Raw genomic sequence first — 21,322 nt, 5'->3', positions numbered from 1 at the left:
TTTAGCTGGAATGCCTCTAGGCAAAGGGGCGCCGTCGTGTGTAGCATGTAACCAGTATATCCTCATCTATGAGAATGAGTAATCACAGCTACTGTTGCAGTCATAACTGCAGCCTTGACAGCTTCATCTGCCAGAGAATTCCCAATAGGGTGGTTACAACACACTGATGACTCAATGTATGAATAACATGAGATGCGCTACCTTCATCCAAAACAGCTTGTGTTTTTTAGTGTTTGCTTTACAATTTCCGGAACCATTCTGGCACCAATAATGCAAATTGCCGTTAAAAGACTGGACACAGTAATACGAATCACACACTATAATGGTGGGGAATTCAGGAGCCGTATTCCCAGGGTCAGAATTAATGCTTTCAGATCAGCCAGTGCAGTCAACTAGGGACTGTGTGCTAGGGTTTTTTGTGGTTGGAAATGATGATCCAACATTACATGATGTACAGAGGCTCAAGTCGTCGAATATTTATGCTTGGTCTCTATAGAAAGTTGGGTTGAACCATCAGTATTAACAAGATTTTTATACTGCTCAAGGGGAAAATATTTCTGGGCCTGGGATAAAGAAGCTCTTATTGCAGAAATTCCTGTGTTTGTAAAGATGGGTCAAAGTCAATGTGCGTAGCTGTTGAAGAAGTTGCCCTTTGTAACCAACACGGAAGAAGAGCTTTAACATTAGGGACACTTGCTTTTAACAGCCTCTATGGCTTGAATGGGAGTAACAACAATAGTGCATTTCCCCTGTGCCAGTAGCCACTCTTTAATAACAGCAATACGAACTGCAGTCAGTATTTTCTCAGTGGATGTAAAACACTATTCCACATTGAAATATAAATGTGATTTATATGCTATCTGCACTGTCCCACCTTCATTAAAGGTGATATTTGTAAAGCCAATGGCACCTGCAACTACACTGACGACCAGATTTGTATTATTGATGTGTATGTAAGTGTTGTGTGACGAGCAAGTCAGATTGTAATGACCTGAGTATGTATGCCTGATCTGATATACAATGTAAGTTGGAAAAGTCAGGATGAATTAATTCATACATTGATTTAATCCTTTAAGCATAATCAGGAATGTAAGTTCTTTCAACATTTTGGAATCCTAGTAAGGATTTCGATTTCTCAAGTGTATTTGGTGATTGTAGCAGAGAATCCTTCCCTGCAATAATGGCCAATGACCGGTGGAGCTCTCCCACGCATCTAAAGAGAAGTTTTGCTCTGGTTTGTCTCAGCAGTCACCTGCCCAGCCTGACATCGGACACTGTTTTTCCTTGTCTCCCTGCTCTGCCTCCTACACCCTCCCCCTCCTCTTCCCTCCATTATTCTCCGTCTACCTCCCCTATTCCTTTACTCTCACCCCTGATCTTCTCTCCCCTTGCTTTTTTTCCTTCATGTTTAAGCTATGCTTTTGTACCTATATAATTCATGTAATTACGCTCCAGTAATGATGTAACTTTGTAATCATGTTCCGAAACAATGTTTCTTCCTCTCTGATACCTCCGTGGTGCATGGCTTTTTCCCTCATTGGTAAGTTTGTATCCAAGAAACAGGACACTTAGAAATGTGATACGTGATTTCTAAAGTTGAAGTTGTAGCCATATTTAGCAAATCCCAATATTATGCGTTCCACTCTGGCTAAATGTGCATTCAACTCATCATCCATGGTGTAGATATCTTCCACATAAGACAATGCATCTGGGTGAATATCATGCAGAATTGGCAGCAGGCATGCAACAAACAATGCAGGACTATTCCTATACCCCATACGGAGTAGATACAAGCAACACTAAGAGGCTAGCGCTGCAAGGCAGTACAATCTCTGGTTGCAGGCGGTAAATTCTGGCTAAAAAAACACTGGAAAGATCCAAGGTTGTTTTCTATTTTTTACAGACTATATAATTAGTATGTGCTGTATCGGGGCGGAGCTAGCTCGCAACCGAGATGGCTCCCTGAGCTGAGAGCTCCCCTGTCTCACCGCATATCCTTCACTAATCCTGCGTATATACCACACAGAGACGGCCATCGGCTGTCACCCCATGTTGCTGACCAGTTACAGAACCTGGCTGGTGTGAATTCAGCCTCGGTGCCCGCTAGTGGCCCATGTAACGGACTCTGGGGCCTGGCGGTGCGGCAGCGGAGCCGCGAGCAGCGAGACCGCGCTGGCCGCTTGGGGCGGAGGTGAAGATCCGACGGCTGCTCTTGCGGATTGACCGCGGCGGAGGCCATTCCCCGCGGCGAGACGAGAAGCACAAGGTTCTCATTGCCATCGACACCCTGGGGAGCGGGTGCGACACCGATCTGAAGGCGGCCTGGGAGGCGACGGCGCCACGAGAGGAGGTGAAAGCGGCCCTACGAGTCTGGCAGTGAAACTGGGCCCGGCAACGAGCGCGGCTGCGCACGTCCCTCGATTCCGCCGCCCGGTGGCACCAAGGCATATACTTGTGGTCCCCCGGCTCCGAGGGGGGTCTCCTGCCGGCGATTATTGTCCCGACAGACTGGGTCGATCTCGACAAATTTGCGGGCGGTGGGTACGTGGGACCCTGAATTGTTATACCTGACCCTGGGCCAAATTGAGCTGTCTGCACCCAACGCGTTGGGGCGGTAGCCCACGGACGGACTGGAAGTGCCTGGAGCCCGGCAATCTCTGGGGGCCGAGCCCGGTGCGAAGGGCTTGAAGAACTGTAATCTTCATTCTCAGGGAAAACTTACTAATATAACAAAGAACTTGGCACAAAAGCTGAAAGATGAAAAGACATCTTTATTAAACTTAATTAAGTGAGGCCACATCACACAGAAGCCGTAGCAACTGAATGAGGTAGTCTGAGGAATACAGAGGACAGAGGCCTTTTATATGTTTTAAGGTTACATGACTCAGCACAAAAGTAAGGGGCAGTCCTAGCTTTTGCAAGCATGCAAAAAACCCAACATTCCTTCTTACACAAGCTGAACAAACCCATAATAAAAGACCACAATCCATATCGTAAACAGGTCATAAATAGAAGGAACAGAAACAGATGAGAAGCAAGATAGAAGGGTGTGTGCATGTACCATAAACTCAGCAATGTCCTGCTCTTTGATCTCTATCTTGATCAGCTAAAGGGCAAAAACTGGTTTGGCAAGGTCAGCTTCAGGCAACAGGGTCAGTTCACTCAGGTCATCTAAGAGTCAGCTAAAGTCATCGGCCTATGTGAGGGCAACCACAAAATGGCTGCCATGCACAAAATGGAACCCAAAGGTTCAGAACGAAATCTTCAAATACACAGTGAATCCATCGGTGTAACATGACAAAAACACTCATACTTGCTGAGCTCACTGTTTACGGTTCGCTGTTACCAAAATCGTAACAAAACCACGACCTTTATGGCCCAGGTTCAGAATACACGGAACCTCAGGCTGTGTGCTACGACACAAAGTCACAGAGACTCCTGGGGGCAGCTTTTCAAACTAGCTTGCGGCCTGTTCTGGGCCTTGGCGTCTGGAGGAGCCTCCGGATCCCACGCTGTCCCATCGCACTGGAGAGAGGAGGCACTTGGAGCTTGCCGACCCCCCTAGAGGTGATACAAGCATTCCTGCGCTGCTGGGGGTGTTCTACGTTTGAGGTGGGGTCCACCTGTGAATGGTGCTGCTGGCAGTGGCAGGATTAAGACTGAATCAACTGTAGGAGAGCTTGGGCTGTATGGGGCCACAATGGAGGCTGCTGAAGCTCTGATGCTTTGACTCTCCCTCTGGGCCACACTACGGCACGGCGAGAACCTCTCGGCGCTGTCTCCCTCATCTTCCCTGGGCCGGGCAGCTATCTACCCGTGCCTGCTGCGAAGTGGCCCCACGGAGGGTGGTTGCTGCCTGTTCCTCACACCCTCTCCTTCTTAGCAGGCTCGTGGAGGCTACTTGGGGACAGTTCGTCTGGAGGGTCCCACGACAGTCACCCCTTGTGAGGTGGTTTGTGGGTCAGTGAGTGGCGGCCACTGATTGCACAGGCCCAGGATACGTCGAGGCTGCGTCTGTATCATTGCGATGCCTGCGGGAAAGGACTGCTGCACTCGGGTGGCTCCCTGCTGCGCGGCAACGTCTGAGCCGCCGGAATGGGACATACAGAAAGAACACTACCAACATTATTGTTCGGCCCTAGGGGGCCCAAGATGGATGTATGACATTACAACGCATGCTTTTACCACGCATGCCTTTACAACACGGTATTTACAACGCATGCCTTTACAAGGCATAGCACTTTGGGGTGCTGGATAGTGAATAGTTTAATTTACTATTCCAACTCCAGTCCCCGTGGATAGTAGGGAAGGTGTTGGATAGTAAAATAAATCTATTCCCTATCCTAGAGCGCCCCCCAGTGCAATGCATTGTAATGGTTTGCATTGTAAAAGTTGCGTCGTGAAGGCACTGCGTGGTAAAAGTTGCGTTGTAAAGGATGTTTCCCGCCCAAGACCGGCGACGCCACAGGAGGGAATGCGACAGTGGAAAGAGATATGGCGGAAGACACCCATTAGCAGGACTTACGTGGATTACTAATAGCCATGGAAAAGAATCTCCAAGGAGGGATGACTGCATTGGGGACCAAGCTAGACGCACTCACCTACCGCATGGATCACATAGCAGAGAGACTAGACAAACAGGCAGAAAGGATAGACATGTCAGAGCGGTAGAGGAAGCACGGACCTCTCTGTATACCGAAAATAAACAGATGAGTAGGGCTATGCAGGCACTACTAGACAAGACTAAGGATTTAGAGGCTCCCTCTAGGCAGTGCAACCACCACATCACGGGCCTGCCCAAAATCACTCACACCGGGAATATGGAGATATTCGTAGAGAACCTACTGAAGAAGCTTCTCGGCGACACAGCTTTTTCGGCGATGTTCGTGGTGGAGAGGGCCCACCACTCTTTGGGCCCGAGGCCTAGGTCGGGGACGCCACCGAGGCGCATAATCGCTAAACTGCTCAACTACCGGGATCGCGATGTGGCACTAAAGCTGGCGAAGGACAAACAACCACTCCAGTACAAGGGCTCATTTCTCTCACTATTCCCGGACTTCACCGCTAGGGTGCAGGAGGCACGGAAACAGTTCGCGCCAATGAAACGTCAACTGAGAGAAATGGGCGCGGACTACGCAATGCTTTACCCTGCAAAATTAAGAGTCAACAGGCAGGGGAAATGTATGATCTTTACGGACCCTAAAGCGCTACAGAGAGCCCTTAAAGAGTGGCGGAGGGAGAATCGACCCCTCCCCCCCGAGCAAAGAAGCAGGTGTAGCGGGTGGCTCCATGGACGAGCAGGACTGACCGAGTATTGAACAGATAAGCTGCACGATTTAGAATGCATGATGTGGTGCGCTGCAGGTGAAAAAGGGGGGGCTTTAGGGGAGATGTTGCACAAGGACTAAGCTGTACCCCAATATACCAGGATGGTCTATGTGACATACAATGGGGGCTTGCTGAGGCGAGTGGTAATAGACGATAATAGATACTGCTTGCGTGCAGGTGGTCGTCAGTGGTTGGCTCATGATGTTAAAACGTAAACTGTGCTGATATATGTCATAGCTGACCCTTTCTCCTACTTAGTAAGGAAACGCTGTTGTAATGGCATGAGAATATGGTGTGAATAGCACAGATGTGAGGAATGTTTTTTCCTTCCTCACATGTTAATAAGCCGACCATTTTCTATTTGCCAAGGGACGACTGGTTAGAGTTGATGGTTACACGCATAATATCTTAGATATGAGACGGGGGATGGGTGGGTGGCAATGTACAGAATTCTTTTTGACTAAGCTTGCATATTGTGGGCTACCTCTGCCCTCGCGCGATACCCACTGAGTTTGGATACAGAGGGGGATTTTTTTTGTTTTTTTCTACTATGGGTTTGGTAGTTACCGGGTTGGGTTGGGCATCTTGGGTGAGTTCTGTGGGAAGGGGGGGAGATCGCGGCCTAGTTGGGGATTGGCAGGCGTGGGTGGGCATGGGATAGGGGTGGGCAGGTGCTGTGATGCCTGGAAGGGGTGGAGCGGGGAGAGTTTGAAATTTGAGGGAATTACTTTGGTAGGAGGTTTGTCTGGATATTATTGGTGGGGAACTCATACAGACTGCTGCAGACGGGATGACTCGGGAGGGGGAAGTCTTAGAAACACTGTTGTTGGTGACCTGGAATGTACGAGGCCTAACTGACCACCTGAAAGGTTTTACAATATTTTGCTAGACATAGTGTGGACATAGCCCTATAACAGGTGATGCATCTTCCCCCAGACAGTCATATACTACGCTACCGGGGCCTCATGGGCAACGTCCATGTGGCTGGGTTCACAACACATGCAAGGGGCGTCCTCACGTGGGTCAACCCAAAAGCCTCACTTAAGATGACGCCGCTTGTGACAGACAGGGAGGGTAGATACACGGTTACCAAATGCAGCGGCAAGGGCATGGACCTCTGTATAGTGAATACTTATGGCCCTAATTACGACCATCCCAATTTCTATACAGGGTTAGCTGCTAAGATTGCGACACACTCGGAGGGGGTGGTCCTCTGGGGGGCAATTTTAATATGACAAGGCAACCATGCATTGACAAGTCGGACGGCCCTGACCGCCGCCCATCGGCCTCTGCTAGAGTACTAGAGACGCAACTTACATGTCTGAACTTATGTGACGTTTGGAGGCATAGATACCCTACATTAGGAGGCTTCACGCACTTCTCGGCCCCACATATACACACCAGGATAGACTATTGGTTTGTCGCATCTCAATTAATCACCAACATTTAGACCTGTACTATACTCCCACGTACATACTCGGACCACTCACCGATACTACTATCGATAGCCACACCAACGCGGTGCATTCCACCATTTGCATGGCGTTTCCCCCCATACTCTCTGTTAGATACCCTTTTTAGGGAGGAGTTGGCGACGGCAATTGAGACATTCTTTGAGGCCAATGTGGGCTCTGTTGACTGGATCCAGAATGTCTGGGAGGCGTTCAAGTTGTATGTCGGAGGTATCACCATATCCAAACTCTCGGGGGTCCTAAAATTGATTAGAGGCAGACAACAAGCCTTAGAAACGAAACTCAAAGAACTGGAGAACAAACGTCTCCAAGATAATAGAGAGACCCTTACCCAGGAACTGGCTACGGTCCTGCAGGAGTACAACGAGGAGGCAGATGCAGAAGTCAAACACTTAGGCAAATATGCAACGGCTCGATCATATTGCGAGGGAGAATGCATGGGTGCAGTCCTTGTGCCCATAGCTAGGGAGGGCTAGAACGAGTGTACCAGTGCTGAGATCCGAGATGGCGAACGAGCCCCTCTCTAGCGTCCATGTTGCGGAGCGCTTTCGTGAATATTATGCAGTGCTGTATGCCTCGCGTGGCCCGACCTCGGAGGAGCACAATCTTCATTACCTCTCTCATATAGAGTTGCCCTGGCTCCCCAATCTACACTGCGAGTTTCTAGTACGCCCGTTTGAGCGGGAAGAAATTATGTGGGCCCTGTCGGCAATGAAGACCGGGAGCGCGCCGGGTAGTGATGGCCTCATCATCTCCTTTTACAAGGTGTTTACGGATCTCCTGATGCCCCGCTTACTCACCCTCTTTGATGATATGGTGAACACAGGCACTATGCCGCCAACACTGCGTGATGAGATCATTGTCGCAATTCTTAAGCCAGGTAAAGATCCGGGAGATTGCACTTCGTACCATCCCCTGTCACTAGTGAACGTCGACGCGAAGATATTCACCAAATTGATTTCCAATCGTCTTAGTCCTATGGTTACCTCAATGGTGGCCCCAGAGCAGGCCGGATTTGTTCCCACTTGTAACCTTACGTATAACCTTAGAACAGTATTTGCGGCCTTCCAACATACACGACCGGAGGTGCCTGCGGTAGCGTTCTTCGTAGACATGGAGAAGGCCTTTGATTCGGTCGAATGGCCTTTTCTATGACAAGTCCTGAGTCGAATGGGAGTGGGACAACTGTTTCTACAACTTCTAGCGATACTGTATGTCTCTCCCATGGCCCGCACAGGCATAGGTACGCTTGTCACGGATCCCATTATGATTGGTAGGGGCACGAGACAGGGCTGCCCCCTCTCCCCCATCCTCTATGCGCTAGCGGTGGAACCACTTGCATGCGCCCTGCGTGAATACTACGGCCATAGGGGAATCCGTTTTCCGTCATACAATTCAATCATATCTACCTATGCGGATGATACACTTTTATATGTCAGGGAGCCTGAGGCACACCTATCGACGGTTCTCCACGAAGTGGTTTTGTTCAGCTTCCTCTCTGGCATTCACGCCAACTGGAATAAGTCCATTATGTTTCTGCTAATCCCCGCTACGAGGAAGTTCGATCCGGAATACCCCATACTATGGACTACGATTGTGGTACAGTATCTTGGGATGCGTCTCCATAAAGACTCTGAGGTTGTCCTGCGAGAGAACTACGAGGTGGCGGTCTCGAAGTTGGAAGAGGATATCGAAAAATGGATCACCCTACCTCTGTCATTGTTAGGGCGTATCTCCCTCATGAAAATGATTGTACTACCGCGTTTTTTGTTCTTGTTCAGTAACATCCCAATGGTCTTATCATCCCATTCCACAAGCTTTAATGGTTTGACTTGCATGGGCCTGGAAACAACCTAGAGTGGCCTGGAACATACTTATTCGTCCGTACGCGGCGGATGGCCTGAACGCACCGGATCTGGAACTATATTATCGCGCTGCTCAGAGCGTGCATGCCTATCATTTGATACATGGCCCAACAGACATCCCTCACATACGCATTGAAACGATTGTGGCAGGCCCAACCACTCTGCCCGCGTTGCTGGCAGGGCCACGAGACCGACGGACGGGCTTCCTTGACTCTTTGAAGGCTGTCACACATGCTTGGTACCACATGATGGATGCCCAAGCGTGTAGCCTACTATATGCTCCAAAGGCGGCCCTTGCTTGGTGCGCCTGCCTGACCCCGTGTATGGATAAAGGTGTGCTAACGGCACTGAGAGTGCCGAAGGTGCGCCAAAGGTAAGCCCGTCTGCGCCCGTCCGCGCCTGGAACGCGCCCAGCGCCAGGACCCCGGGCCCTCGCAGACCCCAGCCCACCCGCCGGACGTACGACGCCGCCACCCTCAACGCACTCAACGCCGGCCGAACCCCTGGATGCTACCGAGCCACCCCGAGACGCACCCACGGACCCTTCATCTGCCAGTCCTGCAAGTTCTCCTGCATCCGGACCTGCACTGCACCAGCGTCCACCAAGCAGAGCACCAGCAGCAACCACCTGGAGTGCATCCTGCTCAACACCCGCTCCGGCCACAGACACGCCGTCGAGCTCTGGAACCTGCTCGACACCACAGCCCCAGACGTCGCCTTCCTCACGGAAACCTGGATGAACGCCTCCTCAGCGCCCGACATCGCCATCGCCATCCCGGACGGCTACAAAATCATCCGGAGGGACCGCGTCAACCAGACAGGAGGAGGCATCGCCATCATCCACAGGAACACCACCAGCACAACGAACCCCAGTCAAGCAGCCACCAACCTCACGAAATGGATCAGCGACTGCGCAGACGAACTCGCCCCGCTGAAGACCCCGCTGCGCCGACCCGGCAGCAAGAAAGCCCCATGGTTTAACGACGAACTCAAGAGCTCCAAGTAGAACTGCAGAGCACTCGAGAAAACCTGGCGCACAGACCCAACACCGGACAACATGACTGCCCTCAAGCTCGCCACCCGAAAACACCACCAGCTGATCCGCGCCACCAAGAAAACTGCATTCAAGGAACGACTGGACAACAACGCACACAACAGCAAGGAACTCTTCAACATCGTGAAAGAGCTCTCCAACCCCAACGCCGGAAACAACAACATCACCCCTTCGCAAGACCTCTGCAACTCCCTCGCCTCCTACTTCCACAACAAGATCGCGGATATACACAACAGCTTCAGCACTCAACCGACGCACGCCACGACCGAACCACCGCCCCCCACCACCACCCTCCGCGCCTGGACCCCGATCATCACCGAAGACACCATCCGCACGATGAACTCCATCCACTCCGAATCTCCGACAGACCCCTGCCCTCACCACGTCTTCAACAAGGCCGACACTGTCATCGCACCCCACCTGCGGGACATCATCAACACCTCCTTCGACATCGCCACCTTCCCGGAGAGCTGGAAGCACGCCAAACTCAGCGCTCTACTCAAGAAACCATCAGCAGACCCTACCGACCTCAAGAATTACCGCCCCATCTCGCTGCTCCCGTTTCCGGACAAAGTCATCGAGAAGACCGTCAACAAGCAACTGGCCGCCTTCCTCGAGACGAACGGCTCCCTCGACCTCTCGCAGTCTGGCTTCCGGGCCAACCACAGCACCGAGACCGCCCTGATCGCAGCCACAGACGACATCCGAGCCCTGCTCGACAACGGAGAAACAGCGGCCCTCATCCTCCTGGACCTCTCCGCGGCCTTCGACACTGTCTGCCACCGCACCCTAGTACAGCGCCTCAGCAACGTCGGAATCCAGGAGAAGGCACTGGAGTGGATCACCTCCTTCCTCACCGGAAGGACACAGAGAGTCCGCCTCCCGCCGTTCAGATCGGAGGCCACCGAAGTCATCTGCGGCGTCCCTCAAGGCTCCTCGCTCAGCCCAACTCTCTTCAACGTCTACATGAGCCCCCTCGCAGCCATCGCACGCTAGCACAACCTGAACATCATCTCATACGCCGACGACACCCAGCTGATCCTCTCCCTCACCAACGACCCCGCCACCGCCAGAGCCAACCTGCACGAAGGGATGACAGAAGTAGCCAAATGGATGTCGAACAGCCGCCTGAAACTGAACTCAGACAAGACGGAAGTCCTCATCCTGGGATCCTCACCCTCTGCTTGGGACGACTCCTGGTGGCCCCCCGCCCTGGGCAGCGCACCCAAACCAACTGACCACGCACGCAACCTGAGCTTCATCCTGGACTCCTCCCTCTCCATGACCAGACAAGTCAACGCCGTCTCCTCGTCGTGCTTCCACAAGATCTTCCGATGGATCCCCACCGAGACCAGGAAGACGGTCACCCAGGCCCTCGTCACCAGCCGTCTGGACTACGGCAACTCCCTCTACGCCGGAACCACCGCCAAACTCCAGAAGAGACTCCAGCGGATCCAGAACACCTCAGCACGACTCATCCTGGACATCCCCCGCCGCAGCCACATCTCCGGACACCTGAGAGACCTGCACTGGCTCCCGGTCAACAAGAGAATCACCTTCCGGCTCCTCACCCACGCACACAAAGCCTTACACAACCAAGGACCAGGATACCTCAACAGCCGCCTCAACTTCTACGCTCCCACGCGCCAGCTTCGATCGACCAGCCACGCTCTCGCCGCCGTCCCCCGCATCCGAAGAGCCACCACAGGAGGAAGGTCCTTCTCCTACCTGGCCGCCAAGACTTGGAACTCCCTTACGACCCACCTCCGCCTGACCCAGGACCACCTCGCCTTCAGGAAGCAGCTCAAGACCTGGCTATTCGAGCAGTAGCGGACCCCCCCCCCCAGCGCCTTGAGACCCTCCGGGTGAGTAGTGCGCTATACAAATGCTCTGATTGATTGATTGATTGATTGATTGATATGCACAATATGGGAGACTTGTTTGTTGGAGGCACTGCCCGTACTTGGGAAGAGATCGAAGCTGACGACATAACATACCCGCAGCTGGTGCGCTTTCGGTTTCATAGGGTGAGACATGCGCTGAGGGATCATTTGGGTGACGAAATGGAGGAGCCAGCGACGGTTATAGCTTACGACTACATAGTAAACGCCGAGTCCCCGGCTAAATTAATAACTAACCTGTATCGAATAGCACTCTCGGAGAGAACGGTGGAATATGAAAAGCCGAGGCTAGCATAGCAGCTCGACTTACAGACGGAGCTGCAGGAGGAGATGTGGCAGTATTGTTGCACTAGCGCTAGGAAGATATCTCTAAATGGCCGTCATGGATTACTCCATTTTAAACACCTGAATAGGTCCTATTATACCCCCGAAAGATTATATAGATATAGATATAAGCTGCGAGACAGTCCCAACTGTGAGAGATGTGGTGCCCAGATTGCGGATTTCTTACACTTAGCTTGGTCCTGCCCGGAATTCCTCTCCTTCTGGCACGCGGTGTACAAAGAGGTTAATAGAATCACACGACTGACGTTGATTCCGGACCCCCTATTGGCTATACTAGGCTACTCGAGGCCCCTACGGCCGGCGCACAGGAGATTCGCAGACATGGCTTTCCTCCTCGCTAAATGATGCGTTGCGCGCACCTGGATGAGAGGCCCTACCCCTACACTGACATTATGGTCCAGAGAGATGACATAATGTTGCACACAATCAGAACTGTACAGCGACTTTCTCCCCCCTAGTAATACACCCAAGAATTTCTGGTCCATGTTTCTGGATGGGAGACTGACACAAGACACACCAGATGATGAGAGCACTAACGGCAGGCCGGGTGGGGGCGACTCACACAGGGACACGGTGTCACCTCTCGATGCAACTGCCACTGTCATACAGTAGGTGATAGAACGACATGCTCTGGGTGGTTTGGGGGGCCGGGGGTCCTGCGCAGGAGAATGGTTACTAGCTCACCTCCAGGCAAGGAACCTTCGCTATGCAGTCATTGGGGTCGGTATGTCTTGGTAATTTACAAGAGATGTTCCTCTCCCCTTGGATCCCTACCAATTTTGTTTATGACCTTTGTGATTTCTACCAATGTATCTATGAATATTGTATGTAATTCTGCTGCCACTGAATATTGTCTATGATTGTTTCTTTGTTTACCCCTGCCTTGAAATGCTAATAAAACAAATTTAAAAAAAAGAAAATTAGTAAGTGCTGTAGCATACATATTTTATATCGCAAATGTGCATGTATGAAAGTACAAACGTCTATAGTTTAAGACTATATGATAGGAGTGGTAAGACTTAACCACTATAAAATGGGTGTTATTTATTTGGAAAATACAGGGCTCAAAGATATTGTTGTATTCTAATTGTGAGAGTATTTCTCTTACAGGAGCTTTAGCATCCCGTTTAATTGGGTATTGTGGTTGCACTTGCGGGCTGGACCTTATGGGTGTGATGTGATGAGGAGTATCCTTATCCCAGCTGATATGATTGTGGTATAAAGCCAGGACTTTTGCAAGAGCCCATTTAGATGCATAGGCTTGTTTGGCTTCATCTGGGACACGCAAAGAAAAAGACGGTATTACATCTGCACCTTGAGTACAAACTCGAGGCGCCAATCGACCTCCGCTAAGAGAATGTCATATGATAATATAAAATTTACGAGGGGGCGGAGCTAGCAGCCGCGGAAAATGGCCGCATAGTCCCGGGGCTCCGCCGACACCGTCTTTACAATCCTTCCCTATCCTCCATCATTCCGCGATCTGTGACCCCCTCTCCCCCTAAAGTGCTGCCGACCACCTGGGGATCTAGCAGACCCGGCTTGAGACTCATCCCTTCTGTGCCGGCGGAGTGGGCGGCCCGCAGCGCTGGGACACTTAGTAGGCCAGAGGACCGCGGTCTCCAGTAGCGACGTCCCCGCGTTGCGTGCGGCGACGTGCGGCGGAGACTAGGCGGCTGCACCGCCGGTGGTCGGGACCCTTCGCTGGGGTCGGTGAGGCAGCGGAGGTGTGGCCGAGTGGAGTGCGGCCAACTATCCTTGCACAACGGACGTGGACTTGGCTCCAACCAGCGGTGAGAGTCCGGCGGGGGGCTTGCTGCACGCGCGGCCTACCGCGGACCCGGGGCGCCTGGTACATACTCGGCGGCAGTTCCAGATATTTGCAGTGGGAAGGGGGAGCGCAGGGTCTTTTTGACTCCCCCCTCCTGCCCACCCAGGGAGCCTTAGACGGTCCGTTTGGCCCGGGATCTGCCCCTCTCCTTACCCGGGGCACGGACACACACGCAGGTGGCGGCGCACCTCCCCCGCTCTCCTGCTGCTTATCCTGCACGAGGCCCGGGCCCCACCGCATCGATCACGTCGGTTGGACTATTTGGTAGCGGCGGGACTGCTGCGCCGCCGGCCCGGAGGTGGCATCACGATCACGGGGCCCGCGTCCAGCGCCGGACAGTATACTTGCAGTCCCGGTAGTGCTGTCCTGGTGATTTGCGGGCAGAGGTCTACACTAGGTTGCTGAACTCTCCCCCCGCGCAGAGGCGAAGACATAACAGGCCCAAAGGAGAAATGGGGAAGGGAGACAGGACTCAGAGTAAGCTCCCCTTTTCTCAGCGGAGGGTCCAGGTGCTAAGTCCACAGCCGCACCAGGATGAGGTTTTGCCCGCGGGGGAACGTCCGGAGGACAACTCAGAGTTAAAATCGATGTTGCGCTCCATGGAATCGAATATCCAAACGAACATTACGGCGCTAGGGTCTAAGATGGACGCCATGTCATATAGGATGGACCGCATGGCGGAGCGTCTCGACAAACACGCAGAGAGGCATGACATGGCGGAAAGACGCATCACGGAGGTGGAGGAGGCCCAGACAGACTTGGATACTGCGAGACGCCGTGCGGAGACGTTGATCAAGGCTCTGCAGGACAAGACAGAGGATTTGGAGGCACGGTCCCGTCGCTGCAACCTCCGCATCCTTGGCCTGCCGGAGACCACTCGGACAGGTAGAATGGAGCAGTTTGTGGAAACCCTGCTCACTACCTTGCTTGGAGAAGGAGTGTTCTCATCCATGTTTGTTGTCGAGCGTGCTCATCGGTCGCTGGGCCCACGTCCTAATCCGGGTCTCCCCCCGCGACCGATTATAGCGAAGCTGCTGAATTATAGAGACAGGGACACGGCACTCCGGTTGGCACGTTCCAAGGGCGATCTGCACTACGAGGGATCAGCGATCACCATCTTCCCTGACTTCACGGCCCGGGTACAGGAGGCGCGCAAACACTTTGCCCCACACAAGAAGCGACTCAGGGACATGGGCCTCGACTACGCCATGCTGTACCCAGCCAAACTGCGTGTGAATAGGCAGGGACATTCGCACATTTTCACCGACCCTGCGGAGTTGCAAAAAGCATTGAAGAAATGGGCTAGAGAACGACCGGAGGAGCGGGCGGATAATCAGGAAGAATCCGACCAGCAACAAGTGGACAATCAGGAGTGACCTGGCGGTGACTGCTCTGGTACAGTGTTTGCCAATTGTCCCTCTATTTTTGAGGTAATGCTTGCTTGGAGGGTTATGGATCCGGAGGAACTCTTTACTGCCGAGATGTTACAGGACAGAGGGCTTGGGATGTGGGCACAGTTATAGTCTCTTGTTGTGCTGGACTCCACACATTGTGACAGCTGCTCTTTCTGGCCTGTTGTACTTTGATGGGTTATGGTTGCAGCACTGGGGGCGGGTGGGGGGGGGGGGAAGTTATTCCCGGCATAGCTGGGGGAATTGTAGAAGTAGTATCCGCGGTTTGATGATCGGATGTATTCTAGATGGTGTACGGCGGGGGGTGGGGACTTAGGGTCCCAGAATTGTGACTTACTAGGTGAGTCTGTAGTGGCTAGCTACCTTTGCCCACGAGCCGTTGGCTATGGGGTTTTTGGTCTGGTGGCTGGGGAGGGATGGGTGGGGAAGGGACCTGCGTGGCCGAGTTGGGGAGGGTCAGCTGTGGGTGGAGGGTGGACTGTTGGGGTTTGTTTCTGAACTTGGACTGTTCTTTTTGTTAATTGTTGAAAATGTGCTTTGCCTATATCTGCGGGGACCTCCTAATACACATGCGGTGATCGCTTCCTTTCCGTCTCTCCTGCTTGACTGCACTGCCGCAGTAAAAGTTGCACTGTTCCACAACTTTATCACATTCTATCATGGCGGGTGGGACTAATACTTCCGAGCTCCCGGCACTGAGGGAGCCGGAACCTGCACACTTACGAGTCTTGACTTGGAATGTACGGGGATTAAATGATTTCAGGAAGCTTCGTAAAGTTCTCAGTTACCTGCGCAGACACCATGTAGATCTTGCACTATTACAGGAAACACACTTACCTCTGACCAGCAAAATGCTTCTCCACAAGGGTCTGGTGGATTGTAGTGTAGCTTCTGGGTTCACAACGCATTCTAGAGGAACTCTCATTTGGGCTAACCCTGGCTCCAAGCTAAAACTGACGCTCCTGGAAGCCGACACCGATGGCAGATATGTACTCTGCAGATGTAAGGGCAGAGGTCTGGATTGCATGGTGGTGAATGTGTATGGCCCAAACTTTGACTCCCCGGAGTTTTACACGACAATGGCTCAGAAATGCGAGCTGTATGAATGTTCAGGTATGCTCTGGGGTGGGGATTTCAATCTGGTCCTTGACCCGATGCTGGACAGGTCGGCGGGACCGCATAGGAGTCCGTCGGCTTCGGCAGCGGTGCTTCAGACTGTTATGGCGCGCCTAGATTTGATTGATATTTGGCGCAACAGGCACCAGGCTAGAGGGGGCTACACACACTATTCCTCCTATCACGAAATACACACAAGAATTGATTACTGGCTTGCGTCGCGACCTCTGGCTAGCAGAGTGAGAGACTGTCTGATTCTGCCCCGCACGCTTTCGGATCATTCTCCTCTCCTCCTGCTCCTTGAACTGCCGACGCCTCGTCTCCCTCCGTTCACGTGGCGCTTTCCCCCATATTCTTTATTAGACGAAGTGTTTCGGGGCGAACTCGCAGAGGAGATCCAGAACTTCTTTGACATCAACGTGGGCTCCGTAGATGACTTCCACACGCTGTGGGAGACGTTCAAGGTGTATGTTCGCGGTGTAGCTATGGCCAAACACTCCAGCGTCCTTAAGTCCATTAGGCAGCGGCTTCAATACCTGGAAACGCGCCTGACGGAACTGGAGCAGAGTCTGCAGGCATGCCCTGACGGGGACACACTGGATGTTATTAAACAACTAGTATCAGAATACAATACGGAAGCAGATAGGGAGGTCCAACACATGGGCAAATACGCTACGGCACGCACTTATGGCGAAGGTGGGAGGCCTGGATCACTTTTGGCCAACATGGTACGCAGCGAAAGACGACAGCTTGTGGTTGGCGAATTGGTGTCGAGTACGGGGGAGCTCCTGACAGACGAAGGGCGAATACTAGAAGAGTTTCGACAATACTACTCCACTCTTTATGAGGCCAAATCTTCCGGCATGGAGGAGGCGATTGATGATTATCTAGACTTTATTAAAATGCCACAGCTATCGAACGCGCAGAGGGAATTCTTGATGATGCCCATTCAGAGGGAAGAGATAGTGGATGCACTGAACGGCATGAGGGCGAGCAGTGCCCCGGGAGCCGACGGGCTGACAGTTGGCTTCTACAAGGCCTTCGGGGACCAGTTGGTGCCCTACCTGTCGACTCTGTTCGACAGCATTTGTCAGGAAGGTTGCATGCCACCGACCATGCGAGAGGCACTCATTGTTACTCTCCCTAAGCCGGGAAAGCCCCCGACGGAACGGAGCTCATACCGTCCACTCTCGTTAATAAATGTCGATGCTAAACTGTATGCCAAAGTTCTGGCGACGCGTCTAGCTCTCTTGACCCCGGAACTGGTTGCTCCGGAGCAGGCCGGCTTCATCCCTACTAGGAGCCTCACCTACAATATTCGCACGGTGCTGGGGACAATGCAACACGTTAAACCGGAGTGTAAGGCACTTGCTGTATTTTTAGACATGGAAAAGGCGTTCGACTCTGTTGAATGGCCCTTCATGTCTAGAGTTTTACGGAAGTTGGGCCTGGGAGAACCCTTCCTGCAGATGATAGGAGCGTTATACTATGAGCCGTCAGCGAGAATTCGCCTAGGCAGCAGAGTTTCGGATGCCTTTGTAGTTCGCAGGGGCACCAGGCAGGGCTGCCCTCTGTCGCCGCTGCTGTATGCACTAGTTGCAGAACCTCTTGCGTGCGCTTTGAGGGAATATCATAGTCTCGAGGGAATCAGTTTCCATACGTACAAGATCTGCATATCCACGTATGCTGACGATACCCTCCTCTATGTCAGAGACCCAGAGTTCAACCTCTCCTCTGTGCTGCGGGAAGTAGTGCAATTCGGAGCATTATCAGGACTGAAAGTTAACTGGAGCAAGTCTGTTGCCTTCCCATTGACCCCGGTAACGAGCAAGTTTGAGATGGATTATCCACTACAGTGGTCGGACGACCCGGTCCGTTATCTGGGCATACAACTGCACCCGGATCCGGATGTTCTTGTGAGGGAAAATTATGGGGTGGCCTATTCCAAACTGTCCGATGACGTTGACAGATGGTGCAGGTTACCGTTCTCCCTGTCGGATCGCATAGCCCTGATGAAAATGATAGTTCTGCCTCGGTTTCTGTTTTTGTTCAATACTATCCCGGTGACCCTACCGAGGGTGTTTTTCAAGACACTGACCCAGACGCTCATACGGTTGGCCTGGGGGGGCAAGCAACCGAGGATACAGTGGCAAATCCTAACGCTCCCATATGAGCAAGGAGGCCTAGGGGCACCTGACCTAGAGAGATACTATAGAGTTGCGCAAGCAACACATTTGCATACTTGGACTCACGGGGACCGCAACATCCCCCACGTGATACTTGAAACCCTTTTCGCTGCCCCCCTCCCTCCGCCTGCCACGGTGTTTGAACCCGCTTCACGACGGGTTGGTACATTAGACTCCATCACGGCGACTAATCATGCGTGGCATTCTTTGGCCCGGAGGCAGGAACATGACCTACTGTATTCCCCACTTGTCCCTATAGATTGGGCTGTATGGCTCTCGCCGCTGCGGGAGAAAGGAGTCCTGTTAGCGCTCAGTCAATTGGGCATACTCAAGCTGGGGGATCTCTTCAGAGAGGGTACGGCGATCACCTGGACACAGCTGGCGCACTCCGGGTCGTCTAACACACTACTGCAACGCTTCCATTTTCACAGGATCCGCGCGGCGTTGCGTGACTTGCTGGGCCCCACCATGCAGGAGCCTCCTGAAACTCCGGAACTCACGTATGTTCTTAAAACACCATCCCCTAGCCATCTCGTCTCGCGATTATATCGGATAGGCCAGCGTTGCGGCCAACAGACTATCTCCAAAGCTCGATCGGCGTGGCAGCGGGATCTGCAGGCGGATATCAGCGATTCTATGTGGGAATACTGCTGCCGCAATACTAGAAGGGTTTCCATTAACGCCCGTCATAGACTCATCCACTTTAAATTCCTGCAAAGAGTATATTACACCCCTGAACGCCTACATAGGTACGGCCTCCGACAATCAGCGGAGTGCGAACGCTGCCACTCACCAGTGGCGGATTTCATGCATCTCGCGTGGGCATGCCCGGGTATCAACAGATTCTGGGCGGATATTTTTGGGGAGCTGGGCTCCGTACTGGAGACTGAGTTACCGGTTGACCCGGCATTAGCACTCCTGGGGCATTCCAGGATTCTCCCTCCGGCGATGCGTCGCCTTGCAGATCTGGGACTAATAATGGCCCGACGGTTGGTGGCGCGGTGCTGGATGCGAGGACCTCTCCCGACAAAAGATGGGTGGTCCAGAGACATGCTATATGGGTGCACTCAGTCGCAGCTCTACAGTGAGCTGCTACCCCCTCGCAGCAGACCGAAAAATTTCTGGGACCAATATGTAACGTATGCCACAAAACAGACTGACGCGGTTTCGGAGCATGAGGAAGAGGAGAACCAGATCGGGGAGGAAGACACTGAGGTCCGGGGCTAGACTCCTCCGGTTTCAGTGACGTAGTGGGGGCCCGGGTGCGCCACTGGGTTAGACTTCAAGTGTGATGGGAGGCTAGCGGGAGCGTGACATTTGGCCGCCATTTCCAGTGTGCTACTTACAGGGTCGGCTGTCGCGGGACACTGGGGTCACTGAGATTTGGAGCGGGTGGAGCGTAGGTTACAGATTGGGAGAATGGGTTGGGAGGGAATAGTGTGTTTTTTCCAGGAGTTGCGCAGAGGCAAGCACAGGGGTGGTTAAGGGGGGGGAGGGGTTGGGTTTCGGGGAGGGTAGTTGTAAGTTAAGTTGCAAACTGGGTTCAGGGGTTGGACAGACATTCCACACCAACACACCTCATCATGTAGTGGCGCTGGGTGGGCACCGGCAGGGGGGGGCGAAGACAGGATGGGGAGGCCTTGGGACCTAGGGAAAGTGTGTCTAACAGTGGTGCAGAGGAGGGATGTCCACTTTTCCTTGGGGGGATACTGTTATGTAAGCTTTGCCGGCCCAATCATGATGTCTTGATGTTTGTATACGTTGCTGCCGGCCTACGGGTTGTAGGCATAGAGCTGTGTGTCTGTACTGTCACTGAATAAAAGTTTATAACCCAAAAAAAAAAAAAAAAAAAAAAAAAAAAAAAAAAAAAAAAAAAAAAAGATAATATAAAATTTACCGAGAATATTACTCTAATGCTGCACTGTATGTAACACTCAATTTTTATAACCATATCATATAATCTATTTGTAGGGCCTATGCCCCAATCTGGAGTTTCAACTGTAATGTATTTATCAGTTGCTTCCAACGCCAGAAACTGCTGGAGATTCTGGTGCACTGTCTGAGAAAGTCACCACTCAACTCCGGTTCAAGAGAAGAGTTCTTAGTGGTAGGGCTATATTTTGCCTTTGAAGCCGCAACTTTCTTTTTCTGAAATTGTGGCTTAAACTTAGGAAATTTTTCTTCCTACTTTATCTTCACACTAGACAAGCCTTGAGTCTTTTTCAAGTTCATGTACTCTTCTTGTCTGCATTCAGAGCATCCTCCTCTCTTGTATGTTTATCCGTTGAGTCCTGAAAGGAATGAGAAGGAAGAGTATTAGAATACTGATACCTATAAGTTGGCTTCAATTGTGTGTGCTCATGCAAATTATAGTATCTTTCAGAGGGCTCCTATTGAAGAGAACCTCCTCAAAACCTAGCCTTTTCTTTACGTTTGGATTTATACCATTGTTTTTTAATTAAAGTCCGGGGTCTGCTTGGTGGTGTCCTTGTCGGAATCAGGTTTGCCAAGATGTGGTTTAATTGGCATTCCTCCCAAGTTATTGCGTTCTATGGAGGTGTACACCTCAGCAATAATTATAGGTTGCACACTTTCCTGGTCGACTGGTTTGACCAGTGCAAGACATTGGCATATTGCCAAAGATGCAGCTTCGCACATAATGTTTGCTAGAATCACTGCCGACACCACTAGAAAGTTTCCCATTAATTTCATCCACAAGTCCAAGGTGGAAGCCTGCTTGTGTTCATTTTGCATTTGTTTCAACACCTCCAGCAAGCCTGCCATAAATGGTGCACCATATGCAAGGGTATAG

The sequence above is a fragment of the Lissotriton helveticus genome, chromosome 3_2 (assembly GCF_964261635.1).
Source record: "Lissotriton helveticus chromosome 3_2, aLisHel1.1, whole genome shotgun sequence".
Taxonomy (NCBI): domain Eukaryota; kingdom Metazoa; phylum Chordata; class Amphibia; order Caudata; family Salamandridae; genus Lissotriton; species Lissotriton helveticus.
The sequence above is the reverse complement of the archived record's forward strand: the minus strand, read 5'-3'. Positions refer to the sequence as shown.